Source organism: Amblyomma maculatum, chromosome 6, assembly GCF_055883805.1.
Source record: "Amblyomma maculatum isolate TAMU_Amacu chromosome 6, ASM5588380v1, whole genome shotgun sequence".
NCBI classification, from domain to species: Eukaryota; Metazoa; Arthropoda; class Arachnida; order Ixodida; family Ixodidae; genus Amblyomma; species Amblyomma maculatum.
This window is the reverse complement of record NC_139349.1, coordinates 174,230,578-174,241,885: the sequence shown is the minus strand read 5'-3', so window position 1 is coordinate 174,241,885 and position 11,308 is coordinate 174,230,578. Positions and strand designations below refer to the sequence as shown.

At 46.9% G+C, this 11,308-nt stretch overlaps 1 pseudogene; it reads right to left on the bottom strand.

The window, feature by feature from the left end:
- Window positions 1-2,792: 2,792 nt before the first annotated feature.
- LOC146187436 (uncharacterized) lies at window positions 2,793-3,682 on the bottom strand (annotated as a pseudogene).
- Between the last annotated feature and the right edge of the window lie 7,626 nt (window positions 3,683-11,308).

The window sequence follows — 11,308 nt, the reverse complement described above, 5'->3', positions numbered from 1 at the left end:
CACCACACCAGTTCGGCTTCCGTAAAAACAAATCAGCAGAGTTAGCGTTGCTAGAGCAGAAAGAGTATATACTAACGGCATTTGAAAACAAGACATTAGCTGTTGGCATTTTTGTGGACTTTTCTAAGGCCTTCGATTTAGTGGATCATAACATTTTGCTGGAAAAATTAAGTTATTACGGTATACGAGGACAGGAACTAGCTCTTATAAAATCTTACCTATCTAATAGAACTCAAGTTGTGAAAATAGGTACCTATACATCGAATGCTAAAACTGTCTATTGTGGAGTGCCGCAGGGAAGCATTTTAGGGCCTCTACTTTTTAATCTCTATCTAAATGATATCGTCAATATTAACTCCAAAGCAAAATTTATCATCTATGCAGACGACACTAGTATTTTTTTCGCCGGCAATGATATTAATCTCCTCGTTGAACAATGCAACAGTGCGTTGAAATCCTTAGAGGATTGGTCGAGAGTAAATGCAATGAAGATAAATGAAATCAAAACGAAAGCGATTATATTCAGGCCAAAAAACAAGCTCATACCTCCGCATCAAGATATTATAATAAACTCCCGATGCATCGATTTAGTCGAGAATTTCAAATGCCTTGGAGTCACCTTTTCCGCTAATCTGTCTTGGGATAATCATGTCAAGCATGTTCTCAGCAAAATAAGTCAAATATCTGGTGTAATCGGTCGTTTAAAATATATCCTTCCCACACGCATCAAACTTTTGCTTTATAATTCACTCTTTCAATCACACTTGAACTATTGTCAGTTAGTATGGGGAAACACAACATCCACTAATATAGAACACATCCACCTCTTACAGAAAAAGTATCTCCGACACACATATAATGCTTCTTATACTGCTTCAACATCCACTTTCTTTAAGAACTCCGGTGTAATTCCAGCTTACAATTTATATAAATATCGCTTAAGTCATATGTATAAAAAAGAAACCCATAGGAATGTCAACAATCTACGTAACCTATCTCAATTACAGGACAACACTCAAAGCTACGTCACTAGACATTTTGAAAACTGGTCAGTACCCACGTCACGTTCGAATTACGGGAAACAGAGTCTTAAGTACATAATACCATCACTTTTAAATTACTATAATTCAATTCGTTTTGATCTTTTCATGGCATCCTGCAAAGACCTCCGGGAGATGTTTTCGATTTCTATGTAATATTGTCTAACCCTGCTGATGTTTTTGTTTGCTTTTGTAATAATGCGTTTCTATGTTGTTTTCATTTAAACATTAACTAATGATTACTATGTTTACATAATATTAAATATGTACCTGTATACTTGTTTTAATGAAGAGTATGTGTGCATATGTGATGCTGCCATGCTGCCGAAAGAAAAGAAGGGATTGTGGACCCGTCAAGCTGTCCATGGACAGCTTTTTTTCTACAATCCCCCCCATCTGTATTTGATGGCAAATAAAGATTTCATTCATTCATTCATTCCTCGCAGATCCGACAAGGCATCATGGAGGGGAGCCTGGTAGTCAGCTGCATGTGGTAAGAAACGCCTGTAAAAGTTAAGCATGCCGAGGGAACAGTGAAGGTCTTTAGCGGTGGAGGGTAGGGGATAACTCTGCAGGTCCGAGATGCGTTGAGGCAAAGGTCGAGTTCCCTCAGATGAAACTTCATGGCTGAGGAATTTGACGACCGAAGCGCCGAGCGTGCTCTTTGGGACATTGACGAGTAGGCCGTGGTCATCGAGGCGTTGAATAAGCGGACGAAGGTGCGTGTGGCGTTCGTTGGCGTTGCGGGAAAAGACAATATGTCGTCAAGGTAGACGAAGCAGAAGTCGACGTAGCGGACGACTTCGTCGATGAAGCGTTTAAAGGTTTGTCCAGCTTTCCTCAGGCCAAATCTCATGAAGGAAAACTCGAACAAGCCGAAAGGGGTAATGATTGCAGTTTTCAAGATGTCGACCATGTTGACGGATATCTGAGTGTAGGTCTTCACCAAGTCTAGCACGGAGAAAACGTGGCAACCATAAATACGATGGGCGAAGTCTTGTATGTGGTGAACGGGGTATCTGTCCGGAATGGTGCAGGCGTTGGAGGCACGGTAGTCCCCACAGGGCCGCCAGCCTTCGGTCTTCTTCGGGACAAAGTGAAGTGGCGAGGCCTATGGACCGTTGGAGCGGTGGGTGATTCCCTCATGGAGCATGGCTTCGAACTCTGCTTTGGCTATGCGCATGCAGTCTGGGGCAAGGCGACGGGCGCGGCAGAAAACCGGGGGGCCTTGGGTGGTTCGTATGTAGTGCACAGTGGTATGCTGCACCTCACGAGGCAACCCGCTAGGACGCGTCAAACCGGGAAATTCGACGAGGTTGGCATGGTACGATGAATGATTTTCAACACCGAGTACTTTGCAGCAAGCCAGGTGGGTAATCGTTCCCTGTCCTGGTGAAGAATGTCCCGTTGTCGCGTCGATGAGACGGTCGTGGCGGCAATCCGGAAGGAGGTTGTAGTGCGCCAGAAAGTCTGAACCGATGATTGGCTCGATGACGTCAGCGATGTCAAAATTGCAATGAAGAACATGGCGTAGGTTTTTAAACTGGGCGTGCAGGCAGAGCGAGGCGTAAGTCTTGATTGTGGAACGGTTTGCCGCGCTCAGCTCGAACGACGTAGGAGGACGGATACCTTGAAGGTGGGCTCGGGGGTAGCAGCAGATGTCGGAACCGCTGTCGACAAGGAACCGCTGCTTTGTAGTTTGGTCGGTGATGAAGATGCGACGGCCTCCAGACTGGCAGCTCGCAGACGTGTCTACGAGCTGCCGTTAGCGTTTTCCTTATGTCCAGCGAAGCAGGGTGGTCGACATTGTTGCGCTCTGTCCCTGAAGCGTCGATGGTAGTAGCACCGGTCGTCGTCACAAGGCTGCTGCGACGGGGTGCTGGTATGGTCACGGCTTTGTGGATGACGCGTCGGCATATGCTGATCCAGGCAGTGTTGAAGGCAGCTAAGTTGTCGACTGATATCGTCGATACGGTGCGGAAGTTCTGTGGTGTTCAGCGGTGCGGTGACAGCCTGCATGGTGGTCGACAACTGCGGCAAAGAGACCTCGATGACGCGATCAGCGATCCTGGCAAGTTGGTCGAGAGGTAGCGTAAGCTGAGCCTGCAGAATTGCTTGGACGTGCGGTGGAAGTCGCTGAAGCCAGTGCTCGCAGTAAGGATCCTGGACTTCCATGTTGACCGCGAGAGCACGCATGTGGCGGAGGAGCTGCGAAAGCTGGAGCTCGGCAAGTTCTGCGGACTGTAGTTGCCGCACCTTCTGGTCTTCGGAGAGCGACAGGCGGTGAGTGAGTTCAGTCTTGAGGTGTTCGTAAAGGTTGGCCGTTGGTGGGCTGACAAGGATATCCCGGACCTCGTTGGCGTAGCGGGCATCATGGTTGGCGATGACATAATCGTAGCGGGTCGGTGTTGCGTGATGTGTGCAAGGGAGAACTGGGTCTCGACTTGAGCGAACCACACCTCGGGCGAGTCGGGTCAAAACGGCGGGAGCTTGATAGTGACACGGCAGACGTCGTGTGGGGGAGCGTGCCGGATGCCGTCTGCACGGGTTCTGTCGTCCTCGGCGGAGCCGGCCGGATGCTGCTGCACGGAAGCGTTGAGTTGGCCGTGCAGTTCGTGACGCTGTTGCTCTTGCTCGTCCATGGCAATGTGTACTGTTCCTTGTCCGGGTCACCAGATGTGAGGATGTCAGTTCCGATGAAGGACGAATCCCAACATGAAAAAATTGGCAGTGGTTTAGCTTGGTTAAACCTGGTAATTGCGAAAGCAGTAGCTATGGCTACGCCTAGGTATAGCTGGTGGTGTAGCTGGTTGTGGGACTTGTGGTTATGCTTGTGGTTATGCAGGATTCACTCTGGCCACGGCATATGGTTCAACTATTGTTTATTGCGGGGTGCTACCTGGTTATTCTTTGCATAACTAGTAGTGAGGCAAGGAGTGCCGTGGCTTGGTTGTGGGTGAGGTTAAGGCAGAATGTACAACTGCCGCTCCCGCACCGGCTGCAACGGCATTCTTTACGCCAGCAGAAATGAAAGCACCTCTGGAGACTGCGTTGGTTCCACCGGCCGCTAGGCCACCTCCTATAGTATCGAACGTTGCACCCCCGGCGGTAGCTGCGGTAGGAGCAGGAGTTAGGCCGCGGTTAGTAGCTACCGCCTCGCGAGTTGACGGCGCGAGTTGGGGGCCCTGTTTTTGCGGCAGATGGGATGACGTCACACCGGCTGTAGCGCTCCCTCACAGAGGGAGCGGTAGTTAGGCCGCGGTTGGTAGCTACCGCCTCGCAAGTTGACGGCGCGAGTTGGGCCTCCTGTTTTTGCTGCAGATGGGTTGACGTCACTCCGGCTGTAGCGCTCCCTCACGGAGGGAGCGGGAGTTAGGCCGTGTTTGGTAGCTACCGCATCGCGAGTTGACGGCGCCAGTTGGGGCCCCTGTTTTTGCGCAGCTGTGCTTGGCGGCGCGCCAAAGGTCACGCTAAAGGTCAACGGTAGCTACCGCCTCGCTACGCCAAGGGCTGCAAAGTGAAAGTAGTATTGCTTTCGCAATAAAATGTAACGAGCGTTCATTCTGTTAACAGTGGTAACGGACGATCAAACTAATGCCACAGTCGTAGCTCCGAAGCGGAACGTAAAAAGAACAGCTTTCCAGTCGGACAGTCTGTTTTTGTAGCCGCCGTCAGTGACGCATGCCTCGGGTAACGCAGCGGTGGCGCTGTGTCTTATCGATAAGGCAGTCCAGCGTGTGGCCGTGCTACGCTGGAACGGATGATAACTAAACGGAGGCTGTGCGGTAATGTGCGCAATGTGTGTCGCCACAGTCCCAAAGCGAATCAGGCTATGAGAGACGTCGTAGTGGAGGACTCCAGAAATTCCGTCCACCTGTGGTTCTTTTACGTGCACTGACATCACACAGCACACGGCCGCCTTGCTTTTCGCCCCCATCGAAAAGCGGCTGCCGAGGCCGGGATTTGATCCCGTATCATTGGGAACAGTAGTCGAGCGCCTTATTACTGCACCACTCTGGCGGGGGCTTCTGAGATTTGAAAGCAGGACTTGCATGAAGTGCAGATCTCGCACGGGAATCCTTTTTTTAAGGTAACTTTGATTTTAAATATAAAACGACACAAGAAAAGAAGAACAAAAGATGCATGCAAACAATTTTGCCGAAGTAGGCCCCTCGAGTGGTACGATTGTGAGGTTTCAACTGAACTTATCTGAGAGCCCGCTGACTGGAGGAAAGCTTGTAGAATTAGAGCCGACCAACCCTGCAGTGAAAGAATGGAATTCGAACGGTTTGAGAGAGAAAGAACAACGGCATTATTAAACTGCTATTTAGGTGTACTTACTTTGGGAGCGAACTTCAAACGTGTTCATCATAAAATATTGGCATAAAAGACCCCTTGGAAAAAATTACGGTTCAAAGAAGATAATTGGGCGAGTTGGTATGAATGCATCACTTGCAACAGCGCAGAAAAAAGAAAACGCGGACACAGAGAGACATAAATGGACACAAGTGCTCACTTCAACTTCTTCTGACACAAAGGAGAGAACAACATGCATAGAAAACCAGAAAAAAGACGTCACACCATGCCACACATGTGTTTTTTGAAGACGCCCCAAACCCACTGAAAGATAACATAGAGTCAAGTTTTCAAGCGAAAAGCTTCACTAGGCTAGTCAACTCCGAGTCTCGCGTGTGCTCCGTCGTGCCACTGGCAGGAGCTGCCAACTCGGGTCGCTCCTTTGACTCGGGAGGGTAATATCAGAAACAGCCTGCCAGAACGCTTTGCATTCACATTACCCTTAGAACACACAGGCACGTCCATGCGGCTTAGTTAAAGCGGGACTTTATATGCGGGCTGGTAGCTTACGCTCTCGCGTCATACCTTTAAAGGCTGAGGTTAAATGTCCTCAATAACGCAACGCCCTGCTCTGATAGGGTGGGATAGGGGAATAACGTAGCAGGCAAAAGAAGTTTTCGCTTCCATCGGGTTTTAACCAGAGCTACACCACAGCTAATTTTTTTTTCTTTCCTTCCTTCCTTGGTGATGTAATTATGGTTCAACATTTCCGAGGGAAATGAGTTGCTTTTGTGGCAGCTGGCATGGCCTGGCACTGATTGGTAGTAGGGCTACGTGACATCACGCGACCACGTGACATGGCCGATTTGGCAGGAGTAGGCAACTCGGGCTTCCCAAATCAGGTAAGGTAAAAATGCAGCCTTCCAAAATCCCAGCCACACATGCTACCCTCATGCAATACAGGTACGGTCTTATGTCATGCTTCAAGCGAGACTTTATATCTTCATCGGGCAATCTAGCACCTAATGAGGCAGCTTATTACACACGCCTATTGGCTAAACAGGTTCAGTGCGAAACAGCCCATCCAGTTATGTTTCATATGACACGTAAGCGCCAACAAGCCTTGGCTGCCGAAACGTCAGAAGAGAGAGAATACACTCGCGGCTCAGTGGAAGCGAACCCCAGGTAGTACTGCCAACTAGGCTGTTGCTTGCATCGGCAGAAGTACGGGACGCGATGGACGTCGACAATGCGGCAGCTGTCGCCATGCCTACCGCCGTGCTTTCGAAACATTGGCTTGGGGGAATGACTTGGGCCCAAGCTAAGCCATGCTCAGCTTTTTTACTGCCTTGATTAGAATTTCAGTTGCACTGCTATCTATTGCTGACATGCGAACGATTTGTTTTTTTTTGTGTGTGTGTTGTTGTTTTTTAGCCGGGAGGCAATGATGGCGCATTCTCCCGTACGTCCTGGGCGTACAAAACCACACTGTCACGCAAAGCGTATGCAGCTCGTTCGGTTCAAAAGTGATCGCCGTACCCTACACTTTCGGCGCAGGTGCTGTCGGAAATGTTCGGAACGTGGTAGGATCGAAAAGCGCTATTTAATAAATGGGAAGCATGATGGGTGATTGGTAGCTAATGCTAATACCGTAGCTGATTGAAAAATTATTGATAATTAAAAATAGTTCAAACATGCGAAATTGAATCCAATATATAAAAGAACTGTATACTCTAAGATCTATATGAAATTCGCGTTAACGTGAGCGAAGTGCCGTTGGAAAAATGGCCGGTGGTGACGACTGCATTTAATTTGTGTACATTTTCTAGTTTATAAACACTGTGCTTTAGATGCAAGCACCATTTGAGGTAAGCTCGAGTTCGTCCTCAGGGGCACGCTAAATTTATTCCAGTAGATAAAATCATGCATTCAATAATTACTACGACCACTGTGCAGGCACCAATTATATTTCAGTGATTATGAAGCAGGAGCTTCAAAGTCAAGGAGCTTCAAAGATCATTCAAAGTCAACTTCATGATCTTCATCTTACTTCAGTATGACATTGCAGATCGTTGTTTGTTTTTTTTTTTTCTTTTGTCACTGCTACATAGCAAATCCACTGAATTGCGTTGCCGTTCACTTGCATCATTTTTTAGGTGTCATTTCAAGATAGAATCCGGAGAAAAATGATACCTGTTGCAAACACAAAATTGAGTTTGCGCATATAAATCTGGGAGAATCTGCAAGTGCTGAGTTTTTGATAGTCGCAAATTGGCAGTCATTGCATTTTATTTATTTATTTAATATTCGCGCATCTTAAAATGTTTCATTTTGTCTTCCGCAGCCTTGCTCTCCATTTCCATTTTTCTCTCCTTTAAGTCGGCCCACATTTCGTTAAGTCATATCGCCGAGGGCGATTGCGGGAGAGCTAGAGACCGCGTGCAATGCGCGATTTTTTTATGCTTTTCTGTCCAGATGTCAAGTGTAATTGTGTTTCCGGGAAGCGAAACGCAACAAAGTAATGCGGAGCGATAGCGTAAAAACGGAAGAGGATTTTTACTTCCGCTCTGCCGGGGGCGTAGAATCGGGTTTCGTGCCTCCTTAAAAAAAAAAGAAAAAAAAAAAAAAGAAGAGCGAAACAAACGCGCCGCCGCTTTACGGCTTGCCATCACAATACCACGCCGACCTGCTCCTGACGACGCGAACGCGGCCCCGTATGAGTTTCCGCGGGCTTCGGTGGGGTAGGAGACCGTGCGCAGTGCCTGTCGAGGACGAGCTTAGTGTCGCCATCTGTCGAGATGCGATGAAATTATTCGCTTTACTTTGCAGCATTGTTGCGGAAAGGGGAAAGCCCGGTATTTTTCCGATGAACATTCGGCTTCTCCCACCCAGCTTCCTTGATGCGGCGATTCTCTAGGACTAGCCCAATGCGAGCGAGCACTGGGTCAATGAATAGTGTGAACGGGAAAGCGTGCGAACTGATTTAAGGGGCTCTGCGGTGCATGTGCGGCACTGCACAGCGTCCTTTCGCACCAGATGCTGAGATCAGAAAGAGAAGAATAAAGGTTATCATGCAAGGATCTCTAGGGAAGAGATAATTATTACTAGTAGGTCATCATCAAGAAACTATAACTACTCCGAAAATATTCTCTGCCCGGTCAAAACAGAAAATCGAAGGCTAGCATTTTATTTCTTCGATTGAAATAAGTTTCTGTTGACACTGTGCGTCGTTTGCCTTAAAAAGCATGGCCTGCCAAATCTAGCAAAATGTTTCTAAAGCTTATGAAAGAAGAGCACAATTTCAGTGCATTCTGAACGAGGCTCATTACGCATGTGATTAATGAGCCTTTGCTTCCCAGTACGAAGCTAAAATGGCGTCTATCATATGTAATTGCAGGCCGGGAAGCACTGTCTTCGCAAGGAATGCTTCAGTTCTTTTGTGTGATCAGTTATGTGGTCACATGTGGTGGCAGCATGCAAAAGGGACAATTTTCATTCATTCATTCATTCATTCATTCATTCATTCATTCATTCATTCATTCATTCATAAATTTGAATAATGTGCATTCAAGACAAAAATTTCGTCAACTTAAAATTCGAAACTAAGCATTGGGTATAAAAGAACAAAAACGCGTATGCAGAGACACTACAGCTGTTGATACTGTGCATCGTTTGCCTTGAAAAGCATGGCCCAATGAGCCCTTAATATTTAAATAAAGGTATCAAAGGTATAACTTTTGCAACGGAGTCAGGCAGCATGTTCCACCCTAGTGACTGGACGAAAAAAGCCGCATTTAAAACAGTCCTATTGTGAAAGTTCCACAGGAATATACACCCTATGACCATGTTTCGATGGGTCATTAAAGTTTATTGCAAAATAGTGTGATGTGTTAATCCTAGAGTGACTATAAATTGAAGAGAAAAGAAATTTCATTCTTCCTATCTCTGTTTGACATACTGGAGTTACAATTTTGCTAATTTACCTAATTCGGTTTGCGGGCGCACCAATTTTGTTTCTTATAGATTAGTGTTCAGTTCTTCTTGGTCACATCATTGTTTTGTACATCCCACAATCATCAGCGAAGAATCTGACTGGAACTGTGACAGATGTTGGAAGATATTCATAAAAACCGAGAATAAAAGGGTTGCGAAAACGCTTACCTGCGTCCCACCTGAAATCACCTGACAAAGGGTCGATTTATATCTGTTCACAGGAGGTGAGACAAGAATCCAGTTTGTTATTTTAAATAGTAATTTTCAGGAGTAGCGTTTGCTGGGATATCTTATAGAAGGCTTTTGTGAAGTCCAGGAATATTAGATCAGTTGGGCTACGTCTATTTGTTCCTCCGGAAAGTCGTGAACGGTTTCTAGAAGCTGGATAACTGTATAAAGACGTTCTCTGAGCCCATGTTGCGAGCAATGAAGTATGTCATTATTGTCAAGGCACGCCAGGTGTTTAAATGCAATATGTTCAGGCCACACAGAACATGTGTCAGGAAGAGAGATTGGTCGGAAATTATTGAGATGATGTGAATAACCATTGTTATATATCAAAATAGCTTTGACATGTTTCCATGCAGGCGGGAAAGAACCTGTGAAATAGACATTTGAAAAACGTTTGTTTGGCGGCTCGCTCTGCACATCTGAACGGACGCTAACTTGGAATTCCAACAGGATCAGGCTTTTCTTTACTGGTAATTGAAGAAGAAAGATTAGCAACCCTTGCTCAATGATGTCTATGTCTTGAACTGGATGGCAGTCAGGTGCGCATGTTTTATTTGATGGCAAAGCGTCGTCAGAATAAAATACTGCTGAAAGAAGCCCAAGGGTGCCCTTAAGTCTGCTTGGGTGCAGTAATATGCGAAAGCATTGCGAGTTCTGTCACGCTGCTTGTGGTTTCCGCTCGCGGTAGGCTATAGCGGACCTCGGCCACACTGGGCCAGATGACGTGTGTTTATTTGCCTAGCATAAATGAATAAGAAGCGCATATGGAACTTGATGAAGGCAACGACGCTTACTGCGCATTTCGAGAGCATGTTGCAGTTTTATACGTGGCTTAATCGACGGCGGCGATAGTATAGCACTCTCGTGCCTGGGCCAAGTAAGTTGCTTGTTCGAATGGTGGTTCGATTCCTGGAGGGGGCACAATTTTCTTGTATCGGAAGCTTCATTACGCCATGTTTCACCAAGGTCATCAGGCATGATAATTTAACATCGAATGCGGCGCGAGGAGCCGGCGCCGCCCGCTTATTCGTTTTCTTCGCACGAGTGGTGAACGAGGCTAGCGGCACACCCGCTGCTGCTTCTTCACACACCTGGCAAACTTCCTTCGTACTGGTATATACCTCCCCAAATATGTCTTGCCTGACACAATGCCACAGATCCTTGCAGTCCCCTCCCTGTTCTCTCCCGCCACCGCTGTCCATCTGGCTCGCCTCCTGGGACCACTCCCTTCAATATGACATCGACACATTCGTGTAGTCTGAAGCGGGCTGTAATGTAATTGAGCTTCGCAGACAGCCATGGAGGAGTCAATAGACTGGAGAGCTGGGCCAGTTGGTACATATTGGTAAGGAATAAAACCAGCGGAAAGACGCAAACAAAGAGAGAAGCACACAACACAACGCTGGCGTCTTTCCGCTGGTTTTATTCCTTACCATGGAGGAGTCGCGAGCTGGAGACAGTGCTTCGGCTGCGTTTACTTGACTTTCGCAGACAGTCATGAAAGAGTTTGTCTGACCATGCTTAATCAAGTTTCCGCTCTTTAAACTAGGTTCAGGTGATTTTAACCCCAGGCAATTTTTTGGAGCTTCAACATGTAAAACTAAACGCATATAAGACTTTAGTACGACCCATTCTTGAGTACAGTGCAACAGTTTGGAACCCTCATCAATCTTATCTGAACAAAAAACTGGAAAGAATTCAAAACCTAGCACTCCGGTTTATATATAACCGTTACTCACGTTACGAAA